The following is a 16396-nucleotide window of genomic DNA, read 5'->3' as shown; positions in this document are numbered from 1 at the left end:
ACATGAACTAGCACATGTGGAATTAATTTGCAAAGGCAGAACTCTCTTCGCCCAGGAGGTATCTCAATTGCTATAGTCATCAGCTAATGAAACTATATTGGGTTCTTTAAATGCATAGAACACTGGAGGGAGGACAAATAATAATAATTGGCTAAAAAAAACACCGTGAATTTTAAGGAAACGTTAGCAACATGTCTATCTGAAAAGGAAGAGAAACATGGTCTATGGAATTTCTCAAAGTCTCTAAAAAGCTATGTTTCCCCTTCTAAATGTTATTGAGAAAACTCTAGATTATCCTGGAGGGAGGCCATGTGAGGAGAGGGTAGAGAAGAGCTAAGACATACTGTGGCTGCTCCGAGGAAGATCATTATTTCAAGTTTATTGACAGCATCTCATCTCCTTAATTATAGCTTTGTTGACAGCTATTCACTTTGCATGCACAGGATCCTTTTGAAACGATTTGTATTCCAACTTGCCTTGGAACCAGAGAAATATTTAAGAGAGATGGTGTTTTTGTTTTTGTGTTTTTGATAGCGGTAAAGAGTCTGGGGTCTGTCAGACCTGGGGTTGTGTCACTGGGGCAACTCTTCCTGGGTTAACCCTCTCAGCACCTCCTCCTATTTCTTGCCCTCCAACCCACACATTCATAAAATCACGGGAGCTCTAAGGGAATAGGAAGCCAGAGCAAGAATACAACCAATGAACCATCCAGTTATCTGGTGTACTCAGCAGAAAGTAAGCTCAGCTCTGGTCTGGTGAGTATGGCCCACAAGCACCCCAGGACAAGTAGGGAGGAGCTGAGCTAAGAAAGGAGGGGGAAAAAGAAGTTTCTAAGCTTGGGCATCTAGACTTCACTTATGAGATTTCCTTTTTTTTTTTTTTCCATATAGGCTTATTTATGTTTTTAAAGTAAAATGAGTTTATTTATTCCTTCAAGAATACGTAAAAAAATCATCTACAGTGTTCCCATTGAGATTTCTTTATCTTTTTAAAAACTGAATGCTAGATCCCCAGGCTTACCTGTATTCAAGTCAAAGGCCAAAAACTCTTCTTTAGTCAACTATAAATGATTTGGAATCATTTACAATTTCACGTAATCCTGACCTCCTGTTCTCTCAATTAGGGTAGCTAATGGTCATTGAATTAAACTATGCAGTTAACCTCATATCTACCTAGATTTCCCTTCTATGCCAAGCCTCAAAGAGAAATGTATGTGTCAAACTTGCATTTTATTTTAGTATTTTTGTGTTCCTTGAAAAATTCTACTTACACTCATAAATAAAGAATACTTGTCAGAAGCTATGCTTTTCAATATTTTAAAAAACAATTTTTCTGGGCTCCTTCCATAAATTGTTTATTGTTCAATATGGCTGTGACTTTTCGATGCACTTAACTTATTTTTGATGTCTTTAATTTGGCTTAAATATTTCTTTTACCCAGCACCAAATGTATGAAAGTTTTCCTTTTATCTTAAAGGTACAAGAGTTATCTTTGGTATCTTCTGTAGGACGTGAATAGTAGTAGGATTGGGATAGGAAAGGGAAGGTAACATCTCTTTTAACTTGAAGGCTGCATATTATAATGAAACAAACTCCTAAAATGACATATTTTCTCTCTACCCTATGATATTATAAGGCCATGCCTTTGTAGTCACTCTTCTTTTCCTCTGTACTTCCTTTACTCCTGGCCCAGTTATTCAGATCCCTTAGCCAGTGACTTCTAAAGGTGCCATGACTTAAGGCCATCTATGCTTCTCAGAACTGTAAATGAGGGTACAGATTGATGCCACTTGGCTTTTGACACACATTGACTCAAGGATCTTGAAGTCCAGGGTCAGGTACTGGCAGCAGCATTTGCCTGGTACATTCTTCAGTGCTTGTCGATGTCTCCTTCCCAGGTCAGTTCCTAATTTATTCTGTCCAAATCCCCTGAATAACCTATCAGATCCTACATTCTGGGTAGCTCACATATGATTGAAGACATGGTTTCATGGTTTCACTCTCTACGTTCCATAATTCTTCGAGTTGTAGAGATGTTTCCCATGACTCATGTTCATTTAGGAGACGTCTTGGTTCTTGATTTACAGTATTTCCCACCATGAAGTATATTGAGAACACTCTTTTTATAAGAGTTTCCCTTTATGGAATAATGTAAAAACCTGCGGGGAAATTTGTGAATAAAACAGTGCGCTAATCTCCATTCGACTTCACAAAGTCATATAAATGTTCTTCAAGCCACAATTTGACATGGTAGAATGACACCCTGATGAGAATATGTTATGGTAAGAGGCTCAGCAAGGCAATTATTTTAGACATGAGCCTTGCTGAGCTGTGAACATACAGCACAAGACTATTTCATTATTAGCAGATGACTTCGATCATCCTCTTCTTGGCAATGCAAGCCACAGGGCCCAGTGAAGCCTCCTTACTTTTGGCAAAACAGCTGCCCTGAAGAGAACTGCATGAAATGCCACTTGAAGTTCTATAATAAGTGCTTGGACCCCCGCCTACAATGGCCTGGATGTTTTGCAAGAAAGATAAATATAGAATTATGGACTTCAATAAGTGCTGAAGTCATGTAAGCACTAGGGTAGCAATAAGTTTAGAAAGCAAATGCAGAAGAGTGTTTTAAGTCTTTAGCCAATTGTCTGGAATTGTGGGCACGAAGCAGTACTTCCTAAGAACAGGAAGTCACCAGATTTAATTTGCAAAGTTGAAGTTATCTTCAACTAAATCTGAGTTACAAATGGGCTGAATCCAGTGCTCTCTGGCAGAATGGCTTAGAGCTTTTCAGCATCATTTTGGCACTGAAATAATAAAGGCAGAGAAAGTAGTTTTAAAATCAGTTTGGTTTTATGAAATATCCAATAAGATAATCGTAAGACAGAAGATCATCCAACAAGATAATCGTGATCAGAAGAGAGCATGATCTTTAATGATATAATTGGGTCAAATAACTTGACCATTAGAATTTCCAAATTTATGGAAATTCACAGTCCCGTTTTCACACTAGTACTTTCTGCCTGGAGACCTGAGTTCTAATTCTCTAATTTACAGAACAGTGTCTGAAATTCCAATATCAATCTTTCTTCTAAAGACATCTAAAAAAAAACACAAAAACCCTAAAACCCTATTTTGCTTATTTACTTAAAGTTGACTCATAGCATTGCACTATTTAAAGGGAGCAACATCATGGATAATAGAAAAAGCAAATAATTTTTAAAAATGACGTATTTTAGTCTTTGAAAGGTGTTTTAGGTATTTGCGTTTAAATTAGCCACATGTCTCAAACTCTAGAAATTGCCAACGTTTCAAACAAAATAGTGTACTCCTCCTGAAAGGATGAGGTGGTGTGCTACAGTAGTTATAAATCAGACTTTGTAACTTTGGACTGACTCAGGTTCAAGCAGTAAGGCTGGAATTACTAGCTGTGTGAGCCTGGACAAGTTATGTACCTTCTCTGTGATTCAGTTTCCTCAGTTACAAAGTAGTGATTGTACAGATTCCTACTTCATGAGGTTCTTATCAGGAATAGATGGGATAATGCTGGTGACATGCTTTACACAGTGCGTGGCATATAGGAAATGATTCTTATTCTATATGGCACGTGGTAAGATTCTTTCTCCTACTCATTCTATTCTGTTTACTCCAATGACTCTGAATAGAGTGGATTAGAGAAAACATAGATCTTGCTTTTTTTAACAGAACTATATATAGTAATTTACAAGGTCAATAATAGCCTATAAGAAAGAATTTATATATACTGAGGGCTAGAGGGAATGCTGAAGAGTGTCTGGTACATTCTCCCACCTGTTTGGGCTCAAATTCCCATGGGCCAGTCATCTGCATGCTCCCCTCTGAGGACTGAGAGCTCACTACTTCCCAGGGGAGCTCACTCCAGTGGAGGACAATTCATCATTAGGAAGCTCATCATTATGCTGCAATAGCATTTGCTTCTCCGTGGTTTCCATTCAGGGGCCCTGGTTCAGTTCTTCATGGCAATGTGTAATAAATTTATTTTCTGTCACATGAAGATATTCCAGATACTTGAAGATGACTATTATGGTCCCTCTAAGTCTTTTCTATGTCAGGACTGCCATTTTAAAGACCTTCAGCCATTCATCTGAAAGGCATGTTTTTGAGCCCCTCAGAGGCCAGTAGCTATTTTCTATTAGATATGACGCAGGTAGAGCGTGATGCATGGAACAGAATAGGACATCTCAGGTGCCCCTGACCAAGACAAAGCAAAGACAGGATCGACTCATCCCTGGAAAATATGGGTGTCAAGAGGCCTGAGTTTGAGTCCCAGCTCTGCTTTTCCTTAGCTGAGGTAGGCCTTGGGCAGGACACTAGATCATCTCTACATGGTTTGTTTTCCTCACTGGCATTGTTCACGGTAAGTTTCATCTTATTAGATACAGCCCATCCTATCAGCCTTTTTGATCATATTTCTTCATATAACGTATTATCTATTCCTCTGGTTTCACTAAAGTTATAAATATGGTCAGCATACTGTCAGGTGCACATCAGTGCCTCTAATTAAAGGAAAATGTAATACCTGTCAAGTCTAAACAGGCCTGCGATAGAGTATCCAAAACCTACACTAGGTTAACCATAATTTCAGTCATTTATTAAAGAAGTATTTATTGAGCACTGACTATGTGCAAGGTATAATGTTGGGTTCGGGGGGTATTAAGATGAACAAGAGGGTTCCCATCCCTGTTCTCTTGGAACCTGGAGTCTAGTGGACAGTCTGTTAATTGGCATTTCTGGGTACTATGGCTTAAAACTTTTTCAACCATTATACTGATCTTTGTTGGTACAAAAATATAATCACGGCACTCTTTTGATTCAAAGGCTCTCTTTGGGCTCAAAAGGAAACAAGTTTAGTAGGAACAGAACTGATACTAATAAATGCATGTTGACTTAATTTTTCTCCCAAAGTTTTGTCTCATCATTTTTTTTTAAAACAAATCATCTATAATGTGGCTAACATAACTATGAGATGTACCTATATTATTATTTAGAAAATGAATGACCTAACCTTAAGTTGAAAATGTGTGCAAAATAAGCAATACATGGAGGTTGAACTTTGCTCTGTGGCAGTGGTTCCTGATTGGGGTAATTCTGCTCCCCAGGGGACATGTGACAATGCCTGGAAACATTGTTGGTGTTCGCGACTGAGAGGATGCTACTGGCACCTAGTGGGTAGAGACCAAGGATGCTGCTAATGTCCTACAACACACAGGGCAGCTCCTTTTCACTCCTCCGATAAAGAATTAAGAATCATCGTGCTTTGTGACCACCTAGAGGGGTGGGATAGGGAGGGTGGGAGGGAGGGAGACGCAAGAGGGAAGAGATATGGGGACATATGTATATGTATAACTGATTCACTTTGTTATAAAGTAGAAACTAACACACCAGTGTAAAGCAATTATACTCCAATAAAGATGTTAAAAATAAATAAATAAATACAAAAAAAAACCCCACAAAAAACAGTGAAGTTAAAACACACACACACACACACACACACACACACACACACACACACACACACACACACACACACAAAAGAATTAAGAATTATCTGGCCCAACATGTCATTTGTGCCAAGGTTAAGAAACCCTGTTGTAGGGAGAGCAGTGTAACTGTGTGGTTAGGACTCCAAACTTGGGAGCCAGAGAGTCCTGGGTTTGAAATCTGCCTGGGGTGACCACTTAATCCTATGCCTCAGTTTCTGCATCTGCAAAATGAAGTTGATAACTATACTGGTTTCACAAAGAAGATTAATGGGGTCATGCATCTGAAGCACTTAGCTCAGTGTCTGGCACAGAGACAAGGACTAAATAAATGGTGGTTATTTTTATTGCCCTTTCTGCTTTCTCTCTGAATGCTACACATTTTAATCGACAGAGGCGAACTATATAGATGTATCTGAAGACATGGACAGCATTTCTATATCATGAAGAAATCTGTTGTTTTCCTGTGTTTAAAGAAACGAGCCTCAGCAATTTGATCTCCAGTTGTTCGCCAGCCCCGTGAATCAGATGATAGCCTCTGTGCTTAGCTGCCTGAAATATTACACTGAGGTGTTGAACTGCTAAATGGATTAATTTTTTAATGACTACTCAAGGATTTTATTTCCAAATGTGAGTATGCCTCATATTTTTAGACTGAATAAATGTTCCCAATATTACTGAGATGAATGCCTAGCCTAAGGATATAAAGGTAGATACAACTATAACACTTCAAAACTATAACTTCAGTGAAGATGTGCTTTGACTGCTGTATTCTGTTTGCTTTAAATACAATTTGTAGTGAGATTAACGATAGCAAATAATAACAAAAATCTTACTTAGTATTTATTTATAAGATGAGCATCCTTGGGAGTTCTTGCCAGTTTGTGCAAAAAGTACGGCACAGATTTAGAGTCTTATTTAATATCCAAAAAAAGCTTACAAGACACATGCTCTCAAGTGTGGCCTCTTCTTTCAATGATGTGATGATGATGCCTTTGCAAATTCATACTTCAGATGAGGCCTTTGATGCAGGGGATCAAGTGATTTGAAAAAGAGAGATACTGGAACTTGTCTTGTTTCTTTTTTTTTTAACATCTTTATTGGAGTATAATTGCTTTACAACGGTGTGTTAGTTTCTGCTTTATAACAAAGTGAATCAGTTGTACATATACATATGTTCCCATATCTCTTCCCTCTTGCGTCTCCCTCCCTCCCACCCTCCCTATCCCACCCCTCTAGGTGGTCACAAACCACCGAGCTGATCTCCCTGTGCTATGCGGCTGCTTCCCACTAGCTATCTATTTTACATTTGGTAGTGTATATGTGTCCATACAAATACAAATAAAATGAAGATAAGGGAACCTTTGGGTCTGTGCAGGGGTGGGCACAGAGATGACTGTAATGTTCAGTTGGTTTTCCCCCAAACTTAAAAAGTGGGAAGTAGGTGATACTGCCCATTCTACATGTCTACTCAAAACATTTGCATAGAAAAAGATATTAGATGTGAAGATTGAGTGTTCACTTCCATCTGTTTGATACTCTTATCAGAGTGCTAATAATTTTTCAAATTAAAAAACACCTATTTGGTTGCCTTTAGAAATTACATCTAAATGAAATTCCTTTAGCCAATTTCTAATTAAATTGCTAAATGAAATTACTTCTGTTGGTTTTTGAAAACAAATTATGGTAAGTTCATTGATTATTTATAATATGTGAAAATTAACCCCATATTAGGAATTGATAAGGGATTCAAAGTCATTAGTTTTATAAAATGAAAGAAAATAATAATGAATATGATCTAAAATATACGTTATTCCTTCAGAAAAATATTATGTATACAGTATCTTTAACCACAAATTTTTATAAATACATCTAAAATACTTATGCTCAACTGTACTTTTAAAATGTGTATCCAGCAATTTATATCAGCTACTATCTAATAAACTCTGTTTCAATTTACTGGTGGAAAGTGGAAACCAAAGTTTGGTTCCATCCAAGGATATCAGCTAGGTAACAAACAAGCTGCACTGCACATCTTCCCATCCTATTTTGACCACAACCTTAGCACCAATCCTGGTAAACAACTGCCTCTGGGAACAAGGGGTAATTGAATCTTCATGCTAATTCTAGCCTGGTTTTCTCTTGACTGTTAGCTCCCAATTATGCCAACATACTACACTATGTTCTGTTCTCTAGGAAAACACTAAGACCACCTTGTTCATTCAACTAAGGTCAGACCTAAAAGAAAAAGAAAACAGCCTGATGATTTACCTATAGACATTTCAGTTCCTTATGGGCACCTGTTTTTCATTTTGGTGGAAGGTCAACATAGCTTATTTTAGTTATAAATCAGGTGCAGGGCAGATAAGTATAAGTATATTGGGCAGAAGTAATTTCATTGTAGGTTTCTGTCCTCCTGTGGGAGGTTGAACACTGCTGCAGTTGCATGGTTGGGCTTGACCATTTGGCCGTATGTCAAACAAACTTCTGTGACAACCAGAGGTAGCCATTGCCTTGGAATGAAATTATTATTTTATTAATTACCCTTTAATTAGTTGCCATAGCAGCCTTTTAGTCATAATAGGTCTAACAGTACTTGAAAGGTGGAATCGGTGTGATGGCTTCTTGTAAATAATAACCATTTGGTGAACTGCCATCTTTGTTATGAAGAGATACTGTGCATTTTTATCAACTTAGGTATACATAAACACATTCAGTAGTTAGGTAGAACTAGAGAAAAGGAAAGCCTTTAAGTTTTTCATCTTTTTTTACCTCCCTCATACCCAGACCAGAATATTGCCAATAATTATGACTACTGGTCACAGGCATATCTTGCCAGTTTAGAGAAAGATTTTGAAGCAACAAAGACCATTCAACTATTTGACATATTATAAATTCATCTATCTTGGAAATTCCATTAATTCAATTTTATTTTCCTTATAAAAAATGAAATCAATACATATTTATTGAGAATCTACTATGTGTAAGATTCCAGCTAGGAACTATGGAACTATAAAGAAATATCTCTTCCATCTCTTCCTCTTTACTCTTAACATGGTCATGGCATTTGTTGGAATAAATTTTAAACTTTTGATCAGATTGTCAAACATTCTTATAAATAGCAAAAATACTCCCATTTCAGGCAATGCTGTGCATGTCTTTGACATTTGAACTTTGCATGGTATTTGCATGACCAGCCCTTACTGCTTTGGAAGAAGAAATGAGCTGTATTGCTATAACTTTACTTTGCATATATTTAAAATATCTAACAGTTTATAGCTTCCCTTACTCTTTTATTGTAGTTATTCATTGATGTACTCCCACACCAAATGTTTGTTCTTTTATGATTCCTTAAACTTAAAAAAAAAAAATTACATATACCTTGAGGCGAATTGGACCATTTCTCTTTTGCACTGCACTTGAGTGATGCTTTGATCTGAATATTCTTAGGGTTCTAAAATTAAGTTAATCCATATGTAATTAGGAATATTCTTAACTAGACAGTCCTGGTTAGCAGGAGATTGGCAGTTTATTCTGAAAAACTATTTAGCAAACCATGAATAGCAATTAAATGAGAAAAGGCTAAATTTTTCTTTAAAATGGATTGTTTCCATAATTTAATGTGGCAATATGATTTTCTATTTTCAATTGCTGTAGACAGTGCATTTTGTAAAGTAGAATTTTGTCTTCAGAAAACTCGATAGTTCCGTAATTTTGTACCACTTATGCTTTTTTAACACTTCAGTAAGTTTTCTTCCTTTGCAATCCCTTTTGATTCATGATGGATAAAAGAAACTAAAGGTTAGTAAGGACAGTTTTGTACCTCTTAAACTGAGACAAAATGAATATATCTTGGAGAAACTAAGTATTTCTCTTTATGAGACTTTATGACCTTATGTAACTTATTATGCTTTCTTTGTAACATAGTGCTTTTATTCCCAGAACAATTATACTTAATGTCGACACTTAAAAATGTTCCTTTTAAAAATTCAAATAAAGAGAATTTGCTCCATATTCTATGTCAATATTGGGATTCAGGGAGGGTTTGAACTTAATGAATACATGGTTCTTCCTTTCCTCCACCCCAGACAGCAGGTACTTAATGCTCTCTACTCCCTTGCTCATTTCTTCATTGTAGAAGTCATTTCAGAAGGGATTTATGACAGTGCCATCTTTTAGTAAATAACAGTAAGTCACAGTCTACTGCCTGTAATAACTGTAGATGCTCAGCTGCTTAAAATCACCTTTATCACTTAAAATACATTTTCTTTTGTCTCTAAATTAGTATGAAAATACAGAGGAGGCTATTTCTTCAATTAAATGTGAAAGATTAATCACTACGCAATTTATTTCACAATAGAATATAATTAAACGTCAAAAATGGAATATTTACTTCTTAAACCTTATATGTCTATGAAAAAAGTGTTGGAGAAGCACAAAAATCTAGTGCTATTTGCGTATATTTTGACTGAGCTGACACTAAGGTTTGCACATAATAAATCTATTAATTAACACTGGAGTTACCTAATGCACTCATTCCCACTGTAGTTTCCCATGCTGATTTTAGAAGATGAGAAATTTTGTCCATAACCAGAGTAGAACCTGGAGCGGGAAAAATGGCAGCAAGGGATCTTAGATCGCCAGTGTTCTGGGGATATGAATATACTTAAAAAAAACAAAAACAAAAAAACTAACCAGGATTTTCCTAAATACCATCAGAGTAAAACAAGTGAAGATAAAAGTGATGTGTTACTTTTCCATTTCTCCCTTGCTCTTATTTTCGCTGCTCTGTCCTACTGATTACAACGCCACCAGATCAGAATGAACAATTAACTGTCTAATTATTCTGGTCACACCAGCCCACAATGAAATCTTTATTCTGTGTTTACAGCAATCTTTGGCAGAGGCTCTCTTGCTGTTTCTAAACTAAGAAGAACTGCCCTTTGGCTCCTCTCGGCATCAGCTGCCTTGGTTTCAGCCTTGGATGCCAATAATCAGACTTCTTTTTCTTCCAAAGTGGACATTTTTTTTAGGGTGAAAAGACCTATTCTCATCACCCCCCCATATATTCTGGCTGATTTATGTTCTAGCTACTGCAGCTCTTCCTTCCGTATCTCTTTACATTTTTCCTCTCTGCGTAGAACACCGTCAGGCAGAGCCCCATTTTAAGTCCCAAACTGCAGAAAATGCTTAACCAAACAGTGCTCACTACTATGAGGGAAAGAAAAATACAGCTACTGGTTTATGAGTAGAGGGAAGTCAAGGAAATCCCTCCTGCTTTTCTAAACTGCTAATTTTCTAGCTCAAAAGGCATTCAATAACTTCTCCACCAGGGGAAAACATACCCACTTTTCAGTGGCTCTCTTGATTACTTCCAACTATGTACTTAAATTTGCTAACGGCTGCACGTCTCTGAGAAGCTTCAGAACTTGGGGAATATTTACAAATATATAAGGGACTGAGAGAGTACATCTGAATCTCTTTGAAAAGGCAAGGGAAACTATTGCACTGTACAGGCAGGGAGAGAGAAGTTAACAGCCATCGAAAGATAAGAGCAAGGCAATACCTTTACCAAAGGGAGGAGGGCAAAACACCTTGGTTAGCCCTCTTTGGAACATCTGATCAAGTTCTAGTCCTGAAATAGGAGAGCAGACAACAGCCAGTGCTGGGTCTATTGCCCTATACTGCTCAACTGTTTTTTTCCAGAAGAACATTTCCCTGCTCTGCAAGGATGATGGCGTCTTTCTTCCCATTCCAGTCTCCAAATCCTATGTGATGGTTCCCCTAACAACCCTTCCATCCTGCCTCTCAGCCCCCAGCACTTACTACATTCCCATTGCCTTTCCTGTGAGAACTGGGTCATAAAATTTTACTGGGGAGAAAGGTAGAAGGGGGCGTTTCAGTAGTATAAACACTGATTAAATTCCCGGGCAACTCTCCTCAAATGAAAGATAATTTTTCCACAAGTATGCACAAGAAAGTCAAGAATGCTGTCATTTTTATGTTTGTACTTTCCTTTTCTATTTTAATTTTACACTGCCACATGGCACACATGCTAAAAATGTATCTCCGTAACCTGCAGTGTAGCAAACTTTCCACAAAACATTAAAATTGAGTATTTTATAGACTGTCCTTTCCCAGGATGCTCAAAGCATTTTTGGGCTACAGAATTAGATTATCTCACCACCACAACTGTCCTATTAGAAAGGCACGGCTACTCGTGCATTGGCAAATAGGGAAAATCAGAAGCACTGGCAAGAAAAGGTCATACCAAAGTCAATGGCAACAGCCTAAAGTAGACTCTGAGAGCTTGGTTCCCATTTAAAATACTTGCCATTCGCTCTTCATTTGTCTCTCTTTTCTCTGGCAGGAAGGGGTGTGGCCAGCGAGGAGGCTTGACCTCACCTCCTGTACTTGGCTTAACTCGGACTCGCTGTTCTCCCACACTCTTGCCCTGTTTTCCGCGTCGTCAGCTGGCCAAGCCTGCACCCTGGAGCAGCTCTGACCGGGGCCAAGCCAAGAGGAGGTGACTGCAGGTGCCCTTGTGGCTGCCTCGGGTGTTGGGAACTGGAGTCTGCCCCTGCCAGGTAACATGCCCAGTGCGATTGCGAGGCTCACGACAAGAGAAAAATAAATTTCCAGATTTCATAAATACATGAAAAGAAAAAGCTGGGTCAAGTATGGGTTCAAGACTGGCAATACCTCCACCCTTCCGGAGCCAGATGAGGCTGAGGAAGGTGAGCCCATAGAAGTATAACATTCATCTTTAGCATTGGTGCAAGCACATTGTGAAGTTGCGACTTTTTGTTTCTGTTGTTCTTAGGTAGATCCAATTCCTTAGCTGGGTCCCTGGCTCCGCCACAGCTCTGAGGAGTAATTTTCCTTGGTGGAGAGGAGCATCAGAGATTAGAGTGGGGTCAAGGGACATTTTTTTGTGGGGAGGGGCAGACTTAGTTTCCAGGCGACCTATAACAATCAGAAGAAGAAAATCCTTCCTGGCATTCATGCCAGTAACAACAGCATTAATAATAGTAATAATAAGGGCAATAATAATGGCACGGTACACTCCGAATCTACTAGGCGACCAACCCCCCAATGCTCTGCTGCCAGCCCTTTGACTCTCTGCCTGGTCTTAGCAGAAAAAAACAGCTCTGGCGCTGCCTCCGGGCTGCCCTCCAGGTTCCAGCTTCCACCCCTCCCCCCCCACGCCGCGTGGTGGATAGCCAGGCAGAGGCTTTTGCTTCGGCGTTAAGTCCAGCCCGCAGTCTCTCCCTGTTGCTAAGGGCACGTTGCAGCTCCGCGATAGCGTTTCCTCTACAAATCTGCAACTTTCACCCCATCTGACCCCTCGCCGCCCCGTCACCCCCGGCTCTCCCTCCACAGCAACTACAAGGAGCAAAGCCCAAACAACTCGCGCGCAATTCAGAGCTTTCCCTGGGAGTGTCAGGGCCCGGAGACAGGAAATCCGAGGAGTTGGCGGTGTCCGGCAGGTGGCGGGGACGCGAGGAGTCACCACCACATTCTCCTCCCACGGACGAACTCGGGCGTGGGTGCCGCGCGAGGCGCGGACTGGGACCAGCCCCACGGGCGCCCGATCTTCCCTGGAGCCTAGGTCTCTGGTGCCCGTCCCCGGCGCGCATCCTCGAGCCGGGTTCGCGGCCAGCCCTCTCCCACCCGCTGCTGGAGAGAGGCGCAGCCGCCTCGGGGCAAGCGAGGGCGAAGGCTGGGTCAAGAGGCCCAGAGAGCCGCGCTCCTGGGTCTCCGGTCCCCGTCACCCGGGCGCTCAGCTCCGGCTGCCAGCGCGCCGCGCCCTCAGGCTGCCCCACTGCGCTCTAGCTTTCAGAGAACGGCTCCCCAGCCCAGGCAGCTCCTTCACATCCCCTTCCCCCCAAAGTACGAGCAAGTCCAACTCAGACCCGCTCGCAAGCTGGCCGCGGCGGCGGGTAGTTGCGGGCAGAGAGCGGCGCGGAGCCGGACCGCGCGCGGCGCCCGGGAGAACGGGCTCCGGTGCCCTGCGCAGCCCCGCGCTGGGAGCCCAGGAACAAACGCGCGGGGCCCCACCCGAGCTCGCCGCTTTACCTGGCAGGCCCGCGACTCTCCGGGGACGTTCGGTCCAGACTCCTCCGGGGCAGACGTCCGGCTCACATCGCTGCCTTCCCCAGCAGGCAGCCGTGTCCCGCTGGGTCCCTTCGTCCCCGCTCTCGGCGCTGCCCCCGCCCCCCCACCCCCCTACCCCCTCCGTCAAAAGTGTCACAGCTTTTCTGCCTTCGGATCTTTCTCAAAGTCTCCGCGCCAGGAGTTGAGCTGCGATGCCAGGCGCGCCAGCCCAGCCGATGCCCTGCCCCGCCCGGCCGAGGAGAAGAGCCGCTCGTCGCGGTCACCGTCCCCCGAGCACGGCGCGCGGTCCGCTCCCCCTCCCTCGCGCCTTCCTTAGCCCGAGTGGCTGCCGCCTGCCTGTGCCGCGGGTCCTCATTCCCCTGCTCATGAATATTCTGACAGAGGCTAATGCCGTTGAAGTAAATTGAATTAGCCAGTTGGTGCCAGGAATGTGCGCTCTTTCCTTCCTAGGAGCTGTCTGGAACCCCACCAGAAGAAAGCAATTAGCGTCTGGTTGGCACCCTGTGGTTTAGACCAGTGAGGGGCAAAATGGGTTAATTCTTTAAATGCAGTTTAGAACGGCATTTACATGTTTAAACTGCTCTATTGGCTGAGAGAGTAAGGAAATGTTAAGAGAGAGAGAGGGGAAAAGAAATGGGTAAGCAGGCGTAGGGGGCGCTTCTACCCCCCAAACTCCCCCTGAACTTGAAATGACTTATTCTGCATAGATTATGAATTCTGGAAGAGGCAGTTGATGTGAACAGTAGAAGATGGGCAAGCAGGGTTGGAAAGGAGATGCATATCAACCTGGGTTTAACTTTGACCTTGAGGATGCTGAGTACTCTAATACTTTTCAGTAGGAGCGGGGAGAGTTAGCAGAGGGAGAGGAAAACCTCAATTATCTACTTTCAGGACTTTCTCCAAATGTTCAGATTGCCCTCCTTTGTCCTCATAGCAAAACCATAGTTTTATGCCTTTGGGTGAAGTAGGAATGGGGCAGAAGTACCTAAAGGTCAGAAGTTTCAGAGGAGGAAGCTGAGACCACACTTGGATGAAGAGAGCCTCTCAAATCACACAGTAACTATGGCAGGGCCATTCTAGAAGGCAATTCCCAACTACAGTCCAAGCTTCTCTGTCTGGGGTCAAGCAGACAAGGTGAACGGGAGGAACAAGCTCTCTCTTGTCCTGCCTCCTACCCTGGAATGCCAGGGCCTTCACAGTTATTGATTACACTTGGGTTTAGCCAGTGGGAGAGGGGGAATCTTTGCCCAGTTCTGCCTCTGAGTCTCTCTATAATCTTTGGGTGTTTTAAGATTTCCTCCCCCACCATCACCGATTTTCTAAATACAGAAAGTTATTTTGATTGAGTTGATTGTTAGTAAATGATCTATGTATATAAACAACTGATAAAACTGTGTGTATGAGTAACTGATAGAATTCCCACATATGCCAATAGAAAGAAATATCCTGGCTAAGGCAGTTGTGCCATATTTTAATAGTAAGGCCTAGAATTGGAGCTCACAGTAATAACAGTAATTATTAATGTTAGAGCAGCTAATGTTTTCCAGTTACGTAGTATGTGACATGCATTCGACAAGTCACCTCATTTAATCTTTCCAACTACTCTATTCAATATACACTATTATTTCCCCATTTTAATAGATGACGAAGGTGAGGCTCAGAAAGGTAAATCATGTGTCCAAGTCACATAGGTCATAAGTGGTGGAGACAAATTCTGACCCAAAGCAACCTAATTAATATGCTTGAGCCCTCAAGTCACCAGCAGCCTCTACTGCCTCCTTACCTAAAAAGAGAACCAGTCAATTGATGTTTTGTTGAAGTGACCTGTCCTTGGTGATTAATTTCTTACCAAATTTAGAGGGGAAAAGAGAGGGTTTTTTGGATGGTATGGTTATTTTTACATGCCAACTTGATTGGGCCACAAGGTGCTAGAATATCTGGTCAAACATTACACTGGGTGTTTCTGTGAGGATGTTTTTGGATGAGATTAACATTTAAATTGGTTGACTAAGTAAAGCAGACTGCCCTCCCCAGTGTGGGTGGGCCTCATCCAATCAGTTGAAGGCCTGAATAGAACAAAATGGTTGACCCTCCCCTGAGTAAGAGAATTCTCCTGCCTGACGAGCTTGGAGCTGGGACATCAGCTCTGCAGATTCTGGACTTGCCAGCCTCCATAACTGCATGAGTCAATTCCTTATTATCTGTCTCCTGCTGGTTCTGTTTCTCTGGGGATCCCTGACTAATACAGATGGATACATTCAGTAAATGCTATTATTTGTGAAATTCCCATAAATGTCTATTTCCATCTCTCAACACATTGTCTGGTACATAGTGTACAATAAATATACATTTTTTAACTTAAGATTTTCCAGACATTATTAATAAGGGAGGAATAATTATATATATGGATGAGACTTTATTAGATTTAAATAAAATTTTATCTTTGAAGAACTGAAAATTGGACTATAATAGATTGGCTTAAAACAAGATTTATAGATGTTATATGAGGGGAAATTTTTTATTATTACAAATTTAGGGGTAAGAATGATCAGGTTAAATCTCTGAATTCAACAGTTGTTGAGTATCTGTTAAATGCAAGGCACATTTCTATTCAAATATTTTCTATTGAAGTTCACAGTTAAATCACTTAAAACAGTTGAGGATCTGCCATATTTTATTCTCTGAAACTTTGGGTAGTTTAAAACCCTTTGTTAAAAAAAGTATATACTGTTTTTTCCCTGTATTAAATATTTAAGATTT

General features: G+C 40.9%; 1 protein-coding gene across 1 annotated transcript in view; it reads right to left on the bottom strand.

Moving 5' to 3' along the window:
• Positions 1 to 13671, bottom strand: part of CDH20 (cadherin 20) — a 200679-nt gene extending 187008 nt beyond the window's left edge. Inside the window, exon 1 of the mRNA XM_036874127.1 lies at positions 13598 to 13671. The gene's annotated coding sequence lies outside the window, so the exon portion shown is untranslated. The remainder of the gene's footprint in view (positions 1 to 13597) is intronic.
• Positions 13672 to 16396: the final 2725 nt, after the last annotated feature.

The sequence above is a fragment of the Balaenoptera musculus genome, chromosome 14 (genome assembly GCF_009873245.2).
Source record: "Balaenoptera musculus isolate JJ_BM4_2016_0621 chromosome 14, mBalMus1.pri.v3, whole genome shotgun sequence".
Classification (NCBI taxonomy): domain Eukaryota; kingdom Metazoa; phylum Chordata; class Mammalia; order Artiodactyla; family Balaenopteridae; genus Balaenoptera; species Balaenoptera musculus.
Note: the sequence above shows the minus strand (reverse complement) of the source record. Positions and strands in the feature narration are given on the sequence as shown.